This window comes from Tenrec ecaudatus, unplaced genomic scaffold (genome assembly GCF_050624435.1).
Source record: "Tenrec ecaudatus isolate mTenEca1 unplaced genomic scaffold, mTenEca1.hap1 Scaffold_603, whole genome shotgun sequence".
Lineage (NCBI taxonomy): Eukaryota > Metazoa > Chordata > Mammalia > Afrosoricida > Tenrecidae > Tenrec > Tenrec ecaudatus.
This window is the reverse complement of record NW_027459486.1, coordinates 469609-486629: the sequence shown is the minus strand read 5'-3', so window position 1 is coordinate 486629 and position 17021 is coordinate 469609.

Here is a 17021-nt window from a genome sequence, read left to right as displayed (position 1 = left end):
GTGTGCAATGCTTTCTGGACACAGTGGGCCTGGATGACTGTTCTGCACTCTCCCGCGGCATTTCTCTTACTACTCTGAGAGAACGAAATAGGTCTTACCAACATTGCACCCATAACAGACAAAAAGAAAGCCTAGTGAACATTTTCCTGACACTGATTAAATACTTTGATTATAAAGATCTCTGAATTATTTGCAGGCATGAATTATTTTCAAAATAACTATTTCCCTGAAATGTTTAGTTAACACAGTACGGCCCTGTGACATAGATGGTACACATTGCGCCGCGGACTGCAACATCAGCAGTTTGATATCAATCCAGCTTAGCGGGAGAAAGAAGAGGCTTTGAATATCTTTTAATCATCAAGACTCTTCTCCTGGCACTATATTAGATAACACTCCATTATGATTCACATTTGTCAGTTTATATTCCGGAAGTGGGAAAAATCTTCATTACTGCTAATCTGCTGAGTTTTAAAGTTCCACAGATACCTGTTCACCAGGGGGTAATACTGGTAGTAATTGAAATACTTGTTGGGTAGACTGTAATATGTAAAAATTTGTGATCATGGGAAACCTACAATATAATTGTCCCAGAGAGAAAATTAACTGAATTGTCATATTTAACGAGGTATTCCTCCTATCCCTTTTCCTATTGACTGGACAACAACTGGGTATATTTGGTAAATAAGGAATTTATTTGGAATAATGAAGCTTTTCTTAGCAACTATAGCTAAGTTTGTGAAGGTCTCCATCATCACATCTCTGTAGAGTTGCTTCTGAGAATCATCCAGCAATGCTCATTCTTCTGGGGTAAAATCCACAGCCACATTCTCAACAGTCACTGAATCCTAAAGTAACCCACAGGATCTCCTTCATTTGAGGAATAAGCAGTCAAATATGTGTGAACAGAAAAATGAGGCATCTAATCCTGAGAAATTTTCTTTATATTGTGATTTGACACATGGTTATGGGTTCTATAATGTCTACCGTAGGGTTTACCCATTATTCTAGCCATATATATTCACTTCTCCAAAAGTTTCATCTCATCCCATAGACTTATCAATATGAAGAACCTTCAATATTTTAATGAAAACCTTACATTACCTTTAATTCCATTTTTTCATACTCACTGTGTAAAGTCTCAAGTTTTTAAAATAATAAGCTTATCACTGCTCACATGGACTTCTCAAATCCAGGCTACAACCTAACTTTAAGAGTTTATAATATTTCAGCAATTCTCCACTATAAACAACATATTCCATAACATCTCTCTCTTTCTATTTCTCTCCATCTCTCTCTGTGGTATGTGGGTATATGAGAGATGGGTGGGGGTATATTTATGGAGAGGAGGTGAAACACCTTCCACAGTGATATCTCTCTCTATTTATATATATCTATATACATATATTTATATAAAATAAGTGAATGTTGAAATATTAACAATTAATAAATACTTCAAGACTGGTATCTTATGGGTTTGCCAGTTTTTTTGGGTTTTTTTTTTTTTGCTTCCCATTAACCACTTCATGAAATAGCATATGATTAACAACTGAAAGACTTCAATATATAATTCAAATGTGCTCTGAAGTATTCCAGATAAACATGTCTTGAGTAATTGTCTGAATACCAATGAATATGTTTAATCAAACACATGCAAATCTTGAAATGGTCTATGCTCTCAAATTTGGGAAACAAGTGTTTGTCCATAGACTGCTGGTTATCCATATTGTTGTGCATTCAAAAAAAGGAGATATTTAAATAGACGTGAAATTTTTCAAACAATATTTTATGATACACATGCAAAATTCTGCTGAAACTAATACAAAATAGAGCTGCAATACTCGATCAACAGAACTGCTTGGCACTCAAGTAAATGGAAAATAACTTCTGGAATTAGAACTTCTGATATTATGGGTGATATCAAATGGTTCCAGTAAAAGATTGGATTAAGAGAGTACCATAACAATATTCCCCTGTCTTCTTGTCTTTATGGTAATTGTTGCAGTAGGGAAAAAAGGAAGCTATTCAAACAGAAAAATGGGATGCTTCAAATTTTAAAATCATGAAATGTACAGTATATATTTAATATATTTTTGGGAAAAAAATCATCTGAAACATTAAACATATGGATAGGAGAAAATCATTTTAAAAAGCTGTGAAGTAGAAACTGATCTTTCTGGTTGAAAGTGAGGAGAATCTGAAGAAATAACTAATGAAGATCAAAGATTATAACATTGAGCATCACTATAACAACACACACAATTGAATTAATCAGCAACCCCAGCAGAGTTTGAGCATGATTTGAAATCAAGATTTATATATTACTGAATCCATCATCATTATCCTTGGAACCAGCTATCAAGAACTCAAAGCACCTATTAAATTGGGCAATCTTCTGCCAAGGGCCTACTTAAAGTGCAGAAAGCAAAGGTGCCATTTTAGGACTAAGGTGAGCTTGGCTCAATCCATGATATTTTCATCACCCCATATGCATGTTTTCAAATGGGCAATCAATCAGAAAAAATGTAAATTAATTCATGTGAATTTTATGATATTGGTGCAGAATGTTGAGTATACCACAGACAGCAAGAAGAATAAACAAACCTATCATGGACAATGGAGCAATGGTAGTACAGTGAGCTAACTGCTGGGTCAGTCCTTTGAAAGTATCAGTCATTTCACTGGAGGAAGTCAAAGTTTCTATGCCCATACATAGTTACAGTGCAAGAAACCTCCAGGGCAGTTCTGCCCACAATTTTAAAGCTACTCTGTTTTGGAATCACTTTTTTGGCAGTGAGTTTGTATTTTTTTATTTTGGTCTCTAGGAATAAGTACAGGACAAATGCTATTAAAAATCAAAGATGATGAGGTATCATCCTCAATACATGGGACATGTTATGAATGGGATCCTCTGAAGAAAGAGACACAATTGTTTAATTTTTGAAAACAGTCAAGAAAAATAAAATCACCTTCAGTGGCTGTGTTTTTAATAATAGCCCAATAATGGTGTTAATTATGTAAGGCAAGGTAAAGACACTGCAAGCCTAGGCAGGATTTCATTCTGTTGTACAAAGGGGCATTACCAGTGAGGAATGTTTTTACAGGGCTTACAATCAGCATACATAAATATAAAGAATAGGAATTCTGGCTTATTGACCAAATGGACACATTTCATTCAGACTCATTCTTTTGATGAGGCCATGAGAAGATATGTGCAACAGTGTAAGAGCCAAATCTACCATCTCTAAAAAATCTAAAGAAAATATTTCACTGACTGATGGAGAAAAGAAAACTATAGTGAAGAAGCAATGGTGACTTTAAATGTGCTAAGAAAGCATGTCCTTTGGTCGACCTGTATATCTAGACTTACTCAGGAAGTTTATCATCACTGTTATCCAGTGTTTGGAACCACATATGCATTTGATAGCAATAGACTGCATCATACAGCTCCATCCCTTGTCCCCCACCCATCACACTTTTGCCTTTGAATCTAACCTCGGGTTTCAGTGATTCTTATCTGACCTTACTCTGTATAATGAAAATAACCTAGGTTTCTGTAGTACTCACCATTTTGTAGTACAGCTCCTGGAAGAAAAATCAATGCACTCTCTAAATAGCAAGCAGAGACACTAGGAAATTTGGAGTCAGGTGAATGGATTTGGTTCACAGCCATCCAGAAGTTCAAATCCTTGTGATGCTTAAGTGTGCAAGACAGCAGTCCCACGTTTCTGGCTCCCTAGACTGGACTGTATTTTGTTATGTGTGGCCAATCTGCAACCTGAAACTGAAGAGAAGTGATCACTTAGGTATGTCAGTGTTGGCCTGAACTTCTTGCCCTAAGAGAGACCACCCTGAGCCACTGAGCTGAAGATTAGGATCCAAACAGAAGTATTTGTTGTAAAGACAGGGCCCACGCTATGCTAATAAAGTCCATTCTTCTCTTCATCAGGTCCCCTTCATTGACATTTCTGTAATAGAAGCAGGTATTTCCTAGTCTCAGAGGATTAATGGATTCCAGGTGTTCCCGAAAGGCAATTATGACCCTGGATTACTGTATAGCCTTGGGAGTTCAATGCTTAAGTTGAGTGTTGACCTAGGTTTTGAATGGTTGACTTCGAAGAGGAACCCTTCACACTTTAATTTGTTATCAAAATAGGTGAATTTTCAGGAAGAATCTGTTTTCAAGCCAAGTCAATATACTCATTGCTACAATATTCTTATGCTAGTTTTATTGCTATAAAAATATTTACACGACTTCCGGGAAGATGGCGACGGAGTGACACACACCAGAGGGACTCCACAGAATCCAGGCCAGGAGAGTTGCTCAGAGTGAAATTCAACACCACTGGATCGCAGGAGGTGCATCATAAAGATAAATAGGCACAGATCCACGGGGTTTGAGGGGCTGGGGGCTTTTGGCTTACCTCAGTGGAAGCCGGCTGGGCCTCGACCCTAGTCAAGCTGCCGGATCTGCCCAAGCTGGGACCATTTGGAGCCTGTAGCAGGGCTTGGTCTCAGCACAGCCACAGTTTTCCCCTACCTGCCTCAGGGCAGGGACAGGACACTTGCGGCTCCACTGGCAGGGGTCGGGGTTCAACTACATTGTTGCTTCTGTTTGCTTGTCTGCTCTATATTCCCACACAGCCTTGGAGGGCTGTGCAGGGGCTTTTTCAAGGCACAGCCGCAGCCGTGCCGCGTGGTCTGAGCAGGGACTAAACCCAAACCCCCACAGCTCCATAGGCAGGGATTAAGCTTCAGCTACGCTGTGGCGTCTGTTAACATCTCTGCTCTCTGTCTCCCCACTTCTCTGGGGGCTGCTCAACAGTTTTCTTGTGACCCTTCTTGGGGCTCAGCTGCAGACTACCGCTGGGGCTTGGGGCAGGGAGTAAGCCCTTTAAGATCCACAGGCAGGGAATGGGACTCAGCTACATAGTTTCTTTTGCTTATCTCGCTTCCCTGTACCCTTGCACAGTCTAGTATCACTTTTTGATTTTTCTCCCCCCACCCTTGTTCCTGCCCTGCTCTCTCACACTCCATTGCGGACTTACGGGGCACTCCCATTGCCCTAGGGCATTTGCGCCTGGGTCACACCCAGCTAGGTGAGCTCCACGCTGCATAGATATCCCAAGGCTAGGGGAAGGCCTGCTTGCTCTCCACGGGATACTCCTCAGACTTCTCACCAGGTAGTTCCTGCCTGTGTACCTGGGGACATAAGGCAGCTCAGGCAACACTTATCAATATTCAAACCAATAGCGGGAACTTCAGCCCAGCCTCTGCATCACTGGGGCAGGCACTCGACCTGACATCTGGGGCACTCCCCTGATAGGGAAGCCACAGGAAGATAAAGTGGTAGGTTAATCCCGTAGCAAAAACAGCTGTAGGTTAATCCCATAGCAAAATCAGCTGTAGGCAAATCGAAGAAGCATTCCTATAAGTCTTCCAGAGAGAGACTAGAAAATGGCACCTGGTTCATCAAAAACAACTCAACGCAAACAGCCATCACCCACAACGACCTCAATGAAAAAACAGGAGAAACAAAAGACCAACGCAGAAGATGTCCTGAACATAGCAACCTACATAGAAGAAGCAGACATTGGGATGCCATACAAAGACACTCTCAGAATGCTGCTTGGAGCCATGCAGGATATGAAGGAAATAATACAGAAAAAGGATGAACGGATAGAGGAGATAAAAGACATACAACAAAGGGAAATACAGGAGCTTAAGGAACAGATAACGAAAAACAATAGCAGAATCGTGTTCCTTGAGAATCGATTGGAGGAATCAGAGAACCGCATCAGTGTTGTGGAGGACAGCCAAGCAGACTGTAATAAACGTGAACAAAAATCTAATAAGAGCATCAGAGAAGCCGAAGAAAACCTAAGAGCTATGTCTGATGCTATGAAGCGGAACAACATTAGAATAATTGGCCTACCGGAGGAAGACACAACAAAGAAGTCATCTGAAACAATAGCGAGAGAATTCTTGGAGGAAAACTTCCCCAGCCTAATGAATGAAAACCAAGCAACCATCCAGGAGGCTGAAAGAACACCAGCACGACGGGACCCCAAGAAGAAATCACCAAGGCACATAATAGTTAAACTATCCAACTTTGAGGAAAAGGAGAAAATCATGAGAGCAGCTAGGGAAAAGCAAGCAATCACATATAAAGGTTCCCACATAAGGATATGCTCAGACCTATCAGCAGAAACTATGAAAAAAAAGGAGAGAGTGGAGTAACATATTCCAAAAATTGAAAGAAAACAACGCAAATCCAAGAATATTCTACCCAGCCAAATTATCGATCAAGATCTATGGAGAAGTAAAAGTCTTCCCAGACAAGGAAAAACTCAAAAAAATACGTTACAACAAACGCAGCCTTACAAAAGATCCTCGCCGACTCAGTATGGGCAGAAGAACAACACTCACCAAGCACAAATAAGAGACCAACACATAGAACAACCTCACCCAGAGCACAACAAAGAGAAAACAGACCCCAAGATAGCAATGGCTTAAAGATGGAAAGAAGTCAAGAATGATACACACACACTAATGAGAAAGGAAAGTAGGAAAACTCCCAACACAAAAGGTATAAAATGGCATCACAGAGTCCGCACATTGAGATAATAACCCTGAATATCAATGGCCTGAACTCAGGCATTAAAAGACTGGGACTAGCATAATGGCTTAGAAAACACAACCCATCAATTTGCTGCTTACAGGAGACACATCTCAAGGCTACAGACAAAAATAGGCTGAGAATCAAAGGCTGGAGAAGGACCTACCAAGCAAATAGCAATACAAAAAAAGCAGGGGTTGCAATCCTTATCTTGGATAAAATTGACCTCAAAGTGCAAACCATAAAAAGAGATAAGGAGGGACACTATATAATGCTCAAGGGAATGATAGACAATGAACCACTAAGCATTGTAAACATATATTCCCCGAATGAGAGACCAGCTCAATACGTCAACCAAACATTCCAAAAGATTAAGAAAGAAATCACAGACTCAACAATTATACTGGGCGACTTCAACTCACCACTCACTGAGAAAGATAGATCACAGGGAAAGAAACTCAACAAGGAGACTAGAGAACTAAACTCCACAATTAGACAATTTGACCTAATAGATATTTACAGAGCTTTTCATTCAAATAAAAAAAATTTCACATTCTTTTCAAGTCTATTCAAAGATAGACCACATGCTGGGGCATAAGGCAAATCTACATAAATTTAAGCACATTGAAATAATACAGACCTCTCTCTCTGACCACCGTGCCATAAGACTGGAAATCAGCAAAAGGAAGACAAAGAAAATAAGAGCAAATAATTGGAGGATGAATAACACTCTACTGCAAAAGGAGAGCATACTGGTGCAGATCAGAGACGAAATCAGGAAATTTCTAGAAACCAACGAAAATGAGCACACGACATACCAAAACTTATGGGACACAGCAAAGGCAGTCATCAGAGGAAGGTTCATAGCAATACAAGCACACCTAGGAAAAGAAGAGAGACTCATGACGGATACACTGATGCGAAATTTACAAAAACTAGAGCTGAGTCAGCAGGACAACCCTACTAATAGCAAAATAAAAGAAATTATAAAAATCAGGGCTGAGATTCAGGAGAGGGAAAATAAAAAAACTATGGAAAAAATTAATATCGCTAAAAGTTGGTTCTTTGAAAGGATAAACAGGATCGATAGACCATTGGCAAACCTAACCAAAGAAAGGAGGGAACAAATCTCAATAGCAAGAATAAGGGATGAAAGAGGGGTCATTACAACAGACCCTAATGAAATCAAAAGGATAGTTACACAATACTATGAAGGATTGTACTCCAATGAATTCAACAATTTGGAAGACATGGACAAATTCCTGGAAAAACAATCCCTCCCTAGACTATCCTCGGTGGACATCAAGAATCTCAACAGACCCATAGCAATAGAAGAAATAGAAAAGGTTATCAAGGGATTACCAACAAAAAAATCCCCTGGACCAGATGAATACACTGGAGAATTCTATCAAGCATTCAGGGAAGAACTAATACCAATCCTACACAAACTTTTCCAGAACATAGAAAAAGACGGCAAACTCCCAAACTCCTTCTATGAAGCTAGTATAACTCTGATACCCAAACCGGGCAAGAATCCCACAAGAATCGAGAACTACAGACCGATATCCCTAATGAACATTGTTGAAAAATTCCTTAACAAAATACTAGCCAACAGAATACAAAAGTATATAAAACAAATAATTCACCATGACCAAGTGGGATTCATACCAGGGATGCAGGGATGGTTCAACATACGAAAGACCATTAGTATTATTCGTCACATTGACATGAAAAAGTATAAGAATCACATGATTATATCAATAGACGCAGAAAAAGCATTCGACAACATCCAACACCAATTCCTGTTTAAGACACTAGCGAAGATAGGAATGGAAGGAAAGTTCCTCAAGACAATACAAGCTATATATGAAAAACCAACAGCCAAAGTCATAGTCAATGGAGAAAAGACTAACACAATCCCACTGAAAAAGGGGACCAGACAAGGATGCCTTGTCTCCACTCCTATTTAATATTGTGCTGGAGGTTTTAGGTAACAGCATAAGGCAAAGTAGTGACATCAAAGGTATTCGTCTGAGGAAGGAAGAGGTGAAACTATCGTTATTTGCAGATGATATGATTTTATATATGGAAATTCCCAAAAGTTCCACAAGGGGAGTACTAGAAGCAATAGAGGAGTTTGGCAGAGTGGCAGGATACAAGATCAACAAACAGAAGTCCATCGGACGGTTATACACATCAGATAAGACCAGAAGAAGAGATCAAAAAGGTGGTACCCTTCACAATAGCCAAACACAAATTGAAATATCTAGGGATACACCTGACTGACAAAAAAAAAAGATCTATATAGGGAAAACTATGGACACTATTACAAGAAACTAAGAGTGACCTCAACAAATGGAAGAATATTCCATGCTCTTGGATTGGGAGACTTAATATAGTTAAGATGTCAGTTCTGCCAAAAGCACTATATAAGTTTAATGCTATCCCGATACAATTACCATCATCTTTCTTCAAAGAAATGGAAAAACTCATTACCAACTTCATATGGAGAGGGAAGAAGCCCAGAAGTAGCAGAGAACTCCTCAAGAACAAGGACACCATGGGAGGGCTTGCTTTACCTGACTTTGGCGCATACTATGCAGCCACAGTTCTCAAAACTGCATGGTATTGGTACAATGACAGATACTCAGACCAATGGAAGAGAACTGAAAATCCAGAAATAAAAACATCAGCATACACACAGCTGATCTTTGACAAGGGCCCCAAAAATATCAAATGGGAAGCAGATGCCCTCTTTAACAAGTGGTGCTGGAAAAAATGGATATCAACATGCAGAAAAATGAAGCAAGACCCTTATCTCACTCCATGCACAAGAATAAACTCAAGGTGGATCACAGACCTTGAAGTTAAACCCCAAACTATTAGGGCCATCAATGAGGGATTTGGGACCAACTTGAGAACTTTGGCGCAGGGAATACACAGGCTATCAGAAATAGGGAAGGACACAAACACAGAGGAGGCACAAATTGACAAATGGGATATACTGAAGATAAAACACTTGTGTACATCCAAAGAATTCACCAAGAGAGTAATAAGAGTCCACAGACTGGGAAAACATCTTTAGCAATGACACATCAGACAAAGGCCTTATTACTAAAATTTATAATATTCTGCTGGATTCCAAAAAGAAAAAAACCAATAGCCCACTTGAAAGGTGGGCAAACGACTTGAACCGAAATTTTACAGGGACAGAAATCTGAATGGCCAACAAACATATGAGAAAATGTTCCCGATCTTTAGCCATAAGAGAAATGCAAATTAAAACAACAATGAGGTACCACCTGACACCCTCAAAGGTAGCCCAATTCAAAAAATCAGAAAGCAACAAGTGTTGGAGGGGCTGTGGGGAGACAGTAACTCTCATCCACTGCTGGTGGGACTGTAAGTATGTACAGCCATTATGGAAACCAATGTGGCGATACCTAAAACAGATGGAAATAGAGTTACCATATGACCCAGCAATCCCCCTACTGGGCATATAACCAGAAGAGGCAAGAAACAAACCAAGACCAGACATCTGTGCTCCAATGTTCATTGCAGCACAGTTCACAATTGCAAGGAGTTGGAAGCAACCCAAATTTCCATCAACTGACGATTGAATTAAAAAACTGTGGTATATACTTACAATGGAGTACTACGCATCACTAAAAAGCAGTAATGAACGTATGAGGCATATAGTGGAATGGGAAGAACTGGAGGAAATCATGCTAAGCAAGGTAAGTCAGGCACAAAAGCACAAGTACAAAATGAGCCCGCTGAGGTGAGAATTAAAATTTTTTAAAAAAGCAAAAGTGGCATAGGGGAAAAAACTACTGTATACAAACATTTTAGGGGTGAAGACTGTGTAGTATGGAAGGGACCAGACCAAAACCAGGGATGTACATGGTACACAATGGTGGAGGAAGGGGGGAGAGGAAAACAAAAGCATGAATATAAGGAAGAAAAGGGGAGCAGGGGCATGGGCATTAATCCACCCAAGGGGAGGGTATTGTTTATATCTCCAAAGGGAAAGTGGGACCAGACTTCAACGAAGTGCAACAAGGTGTGAATGCAATATCCCGGCGTGCAGTAGGGAACCAGTGGAGAGGTCTGGGAGGCTGGCCCCAGCACCATAAATTTAGTGGATTCCTGCCCCTCCCCCCAAAATAATTTGTTCCAAAGGATGACATTGACTCTGCAGCTCCGGGAGACGAACATATCTGATCAGAGCACACGGGAGCAGATGAAGGGGCAGGAGGAGAGAGTGGAGCACAACCTGGCCCACCAGGCCATGAGGATGATGTTCCTGAGTAGAGCAGCCAGTCCATAGAGAGAACAACATGGCTTGCCCCACTATGAGAAATGATGCCCCTCATTGGCTAAGGGCTATACAGGGGACTGTACCGGAGACACAGTGTGGGAATTGCACCTGACCTGATCCCACCACACCGAGGCAAATCAATGGGGGAGTGCAGCAGAACAGCAAGGGAATGGAGTGGCAAGGTCCCCAGGGAATGCTCAAAGTGGACTTTGGGGCCAGGGCGTGATGCCCCAACAGACTGGACTGGAAAACACTCCTAAGGGCCAGCAAACAATCCCTGAACTAACTACAAGCTTTTCTCTTGTGAACTGTTTTGTTCTGTTCTTTGTCAGTGGTTTGTTTTTGTTGTTTTGTTGTCTGGTTGTATACTGTTGCTTTGTTTTCCTCTGTCTTGTTTTTGTGCATGTTAGTGTCTCCACAAGTCTGTCTGAATAGGACAGGCTGGATGAACTATCTGGAGGAAAAACAACAGGACCGACAGTTCCGGGGGACCTGTGGTGGGGGGTTAGGGGGGGTAAGGAAGTGGTGTTAACAAACACAGGGACAAGGGAAAAACATGGGACCCCAAATGGTAGAGAGAGGGGAGTGGCAGGTCTGGTGGGGAATGATCAAGGGTAAGGTTGCTTAGAGAAGAGGTATACTCTATCCCAGGTGGCGACGAAGCATGGTAGTAGGGCAGGAGGAAAGTCAAGGGAGATGGAGGAAAGATCTAGGAGTGAAAGGGCATTTATGGAGGTTTAGACAAAGACATGTACATGCAAATATTTATATAGGAGGATGGGGAAATAGATCTATGTGTCTATATTTATAGATTAAGTATTAAGGTGGCGGAAGGACCTTGGGCCTCTACTCAAACACTCCCTCAATGCATGATTACTTTCTTTAATTAAATTGGAACTCTATGATGTTCACTCTCCCGACACAACTGCTGGAGCCAAAGTGGGTGAACAAGGAAATGTGGTGAAGAAAGCTGATGGTGCCCGACTATCAAAAGAGATAGTGACTGGGGTCTTAAAGGCTTGAAGATAAACAAGCGGCCATCTAGCTCAGAAGTAACAAAGTTCACATGGAAGAACATACCAGCCTGTGTGATCGAGTGGTCCTGAAGGGATCAGTTACCAGGCATCAAAGAACAAAAAATCATATCATTGACTGTACACCTTCATGATAGGATCGCTGAAGACAAATGGTTGCATAAGCAAATGTGGTAAAGAAAGCTGATGGTGCCCGGCTATCAAAAGAGATAGTGACTGGGGTCTTAAAGGCTTGAAGGTGAACAAGCGGCCATCTAGCTCAGAAGCAAAAAAGCCCACATGGAAGAAGCATACTGGCCAGTGCGATCACGAGGTGCCAAGGGACCAGGTATAAGTCATCATGCAAAAAAAAAAAGATATATGTGTGTATGTATGTGTATAAGTATATATATATATATATATATATATATATATATATATATATATATATACCGTATTCAATGAAGGGGGAAGTGCAGAGTGGAGACCCAAGGCCCAAGTGTCGGCCACTGGAGATCCCCTTATGGAGGGGTTTAGGAGAGGAGATGGGTTAATTAGGGTGCGCGGTAGTACCGATGAAGAACACAGCTTTCCCCCAGATCCTGGATGCTTCCTCCCCCCAACTACCATGATCTGATTTCTACCTTGCAGGGCTGGATAGGGCAGAGGCTGTACACTGGTACATATGAGGGCTGGAGAAACAGGGAATTCAGGGTGGATGATACCTTCAGGACCAAGGGTGTGAGGGGCGATGCTGGGAGAGTGGAGGGTGCGTGGGTTGGAATGGGCGAACTGATTACAAGGATCCACATGTGACCTCTTCCCTGGGAGAGGGACAGCAGAGAAGGGGGGAGGGGAGACTCTGGATAGGGCAAGATATGATAAAATAACGATGTATAAATTACCAAGGGCACATGAGGGATGGGGTAGAGGGGAGGGAGGGGGAAAAGAGGACCTGATGCAAAGGGCTTAAGTGGAGAGCAAATGCTTTGAGAATGATTGGGGCAGGGAATGTATGGATGTGCTTTATACAATTGATGTATGTATATGTATGGATTGTGATAAGAGTTGTATGAGTCCCAAATAAAATGTAAAAAAAAGAAAAGAATTATTTCAATAAAAAAAACAAAAACAGAAAAACATTTACAATGTACTTTAAAAATTTACAGAATTATGAGGTATGACCAATGCTTTCAGTGCTACTATCTGTGTACCTTTCTACCAACAATTTCTTCCCCTTTACATTTCATTTTAGTAATCCCTTTTCCTGATTATCGGACTAACACCCACATCTCACCCATAGTTTTGGACTTCTAGGGAGAGATAGAAAGCTAGTATCTTGGAATGCACTTGTGAAACTTGCTCCACCAGGAGCCTGGAAGGGTAGGATCACAAAACGAATGTGACGGGAAGAGGCTGTGAGAAAGTAGGGAGACATTAGCCTGAAGTGGCTAGTTGGATATGCTGGTTTGATGTCATTGACATTGCGCTTTTCAACCCCTAGTGAGTTTCTTAGTCAGGAAGTTGTGAAGTGGCAGTTATTTGACAGGGGTGTATGTTTGTGCCCCTATAAAACTAGTATGTAAGTCAAGCTAGTAGAAAAATACACTATTTATTTTTGACTCTGTCATGCCCATTCACCATAAACATCTGGAATATAGGACTCACCATTCCCCTAGGTCTTAAGTCCATGTTTCAATCGCAGAGCTCTGAAGCAGGCTGGTTAAAGAATAAAGTTGGACCTACTTGATCAACATTCTTTCTTTTTTTAAAAAATCACTTTATTAGGGGCTCTTTCAACTCTTATCACAATCCGTACATCCATCCATTGTGCAAAGCACATTTGTACATCCATTGCCCTCATCATTCTCAAAAAATTTGCTCTCCACCAAAGCCCCTGACATCAGGTCCTCATTTTCCCCTCCCTCACCACTACCCACTCCCTCATAAACCATTGATAATTTATAAATTATTATTTTGTCATATCTTCCTCTGTCCCACGTCTCCCTTCATACCCTTTTCTGTTGTCTGTCCCCGAGGTAGGAAGTCACATGTAGATACTTGAAATTGCTTCCCCCTTTCCAACTCACCCTCCCCGTTCCCTCCCAATATTGCCAATCACACCATTGGCCATGAGAGGATCATCCACCCTGGATTACCTGTGTTTCCAGTTCCCACCTCTACCAGTGTACATCCCCTGGTCTAGCTAGACCTGCAAGCCTTTTTGTAGGCCACTGGACATCCCCTTACAAAAGGGTCTTGGGGAGGAGACGAACCAGTCAGGGTCCGATGTAGCAACGATGAAAAAAACAATGTTCCTCTCGTTCCTAAATGCTTCCTCCTCCCGACCCCAGTCATTATCTGAATCCTTCCTTGATCAACATTCTTAATCTAAGCTTGAGTAATTTTAACTCCTTCCAGAAAAGGTTAGTTTATGAACACTGCCCCCCCCCAAAAAAAAGAAAACCACTCTGAATGGTGATAGTAACAGTCAAGAGATCAACAGCTGCATTGCATTGGATGTATCAGGGGATCAACACCTTTTTACAGTGCTGGAAAGATATTACCTTGAGGAAGAAAGCTAATGGTACCTTGTTATCAAAAGATATAGCATCTGGGGTCTTAAAAGCTTGAAGATAAACAAGTGGCCATCTAGCTGAGATGTATCAGCCCACATGGAAGAAGTACACTAGCCAGTCTGAATAAGAGGTGCAAAAGAGACCAGTTATCAGACATCAAAGAACTAAAAATCCTATCAGTGGGTTCACACCTTCCTGATATGATCAATGAAGACAAACGTGTGCATAAGCAAATGTGGTGAAGAAAGCTGATCTTGCCCGGCTATCAAAAGATACAGCATCTGGGGTCTTAAAGGCTCGAAGATAGACAAGTGGCCATCTAGTTCAGAAGCAACAAAGCCCACATGGAAGAAACATATCAGCCTGTGTGACCAGGAGCTGTCGAAGGGATCAGGTATCACGCATCAAGAAACAAAAAATCATATCATTGTTAATGTGGGTGAGTGCAGAGGGGATGCTCAAAGCCCATCGGTAGCCAACTGGACACCCTCTTTTTTTTTTTTTTTGCCCTAATCATTTTTTTCTCTTTTCTTCTTTTACATTTTATTAGGGACTCAAACAACTCTTACCACAATCCATACATATACATACATCAATTGTATAAAGCACATCCATACATTCCCTGCCCCAATCATTCTCAAGGCATTTGCTCTCCACTTAAGCCCCTTGCATCAGGTCCTCTTTTTTCCACCCCCCTCCCTCCCCATTCCCCCCTCCCTCATATGCCCTTGGTAATTTATACCTCGTTATTTTGTCATATCTTGCCCTATCCGGAGTCTCCCTTCCCCCCTTCTCTGCTGTCCCTCTCCCAGGGAAGAGGTCACATGTGGATCCTTGTAATCAGTTCCCCCTGGACACCCTCTTACTGAAGGATTGTGGGGAGGAGATGAGCCAGTCAGGGTGCAGGGTAGCAACGATGAAACATATAACTTTCCTCTAGTTCTTAAATGCTTCTCCCCCCTCACTATCATGATCTACCTTACAAATCTGGAGAGGCCAATTCTACCTTACAAATCTGGCTAGACCAAAGGATGTACATTGATACAAATAGCAACTGGAAACACAGGAAATCCAGGACAAATGACTCCTTCAGGACCAGTGGTGAGAGTAGCAATGCCTGGAGGGTGGAGGGAGTGTGAGGTAGAAAGGGGCAACTGATTACAAGAATCTACGTATAGCCTCCTCCCTGGGTGATAGACAGCAAAGAAGAGGGCAGTGGGATACATCAGACAGTCCCTGTGAATGCTTGGCCAACACATGCCACTTATCCCTGTGGGAGTTTTTCTGACACCTCCTTCTAAAAAGTCAAAAGGTCAGAAGAATCATGAGGCTCCATTTTTATGGTCTGTATTCGTACTGAAAATCAAGATCAAGCTAGCTTTTTCCCTGACTCTCCACAAGAGTTTCTATCCTCCCTGAGCTCACCTTAGGACACCTGCGTTAACTTTTCCAGGTGTACCGTCCCAGTCAAACAACCCAGCTGACCCAGCTAAGTCCCTGCCCCATGGAGGGGCCCCAAAAGGATGCAGCTATGGCTCAGTGGAGGCACAGCAAGAAATGTCAGCGGAGGAAAGAGGCCTACTCTGTGTATGCGAACAAGGTGCTCAAGGAAGTCCACGTGGACTCCAGCACCAAGGGTCATGGGCATTGTGAACTTGTTGAAAAATGACACCTTCGTGTACATCACCCACATCATCTAAACTCCATATTCCATACTACTCGACCACCACCGCCTGGGACATTCAGACGGCTGTGCACCTGCAACTACTGGAACAGCTGGACAAGCGCGCCATGGCCGAGGGCACCAAGGCCATTGCCCACTACACTAGCTCCAAGTAAATTGTCCTTCAGCCTCACAACGTTCAAAACCCAAGGGCCCGTTTCAGGGTCACTTCCGTTTGCATCTCAGAGAAAGAAGTCAAACACGTTGGCACTACCTAGTGTTTGGTTTGCATGTTTCGCTTTGGTTTTTGACTCATGCATAGTTTATTTAGTTTGTTAGTTTTCATGATGGAGACCTTCTTTTTTTTAATACCTTTTGGGGCACTTACTGCACATATCCCACAATTCAAACATCTCAAGAAGAATTGTACAATTTGAACAACAATCCATTGAACATTGTCTTTTTCCCCATGATGATTAAATCACCTTTAAATGACTTCTGTTGTCACCATTAGTTCTAGTGCTCAGTTCCCTCCTTCCTTCATTGTTTGCTCCCCAAATCGCCTCCCTTTCCCCAACTCAGACACCACCCACCCCCACCCCAACTGGACATCCCCTACAAACCCTCCTATCATTTCTTATCTGTAGTCATCCACTCCTGTGTTTCATAAACTGAGAAACCATAACAAACTGAAACAAAATTTAGTGGAAAGGAAAAAAACAGTAAAATATAGATAAAAATATAAACATGGAATAAGAAAAAAGGCCACTATCAATATTTTAAAGCCAGCGAAGACGTTTCTGTCACAGACCAGCAAGAGATCTTG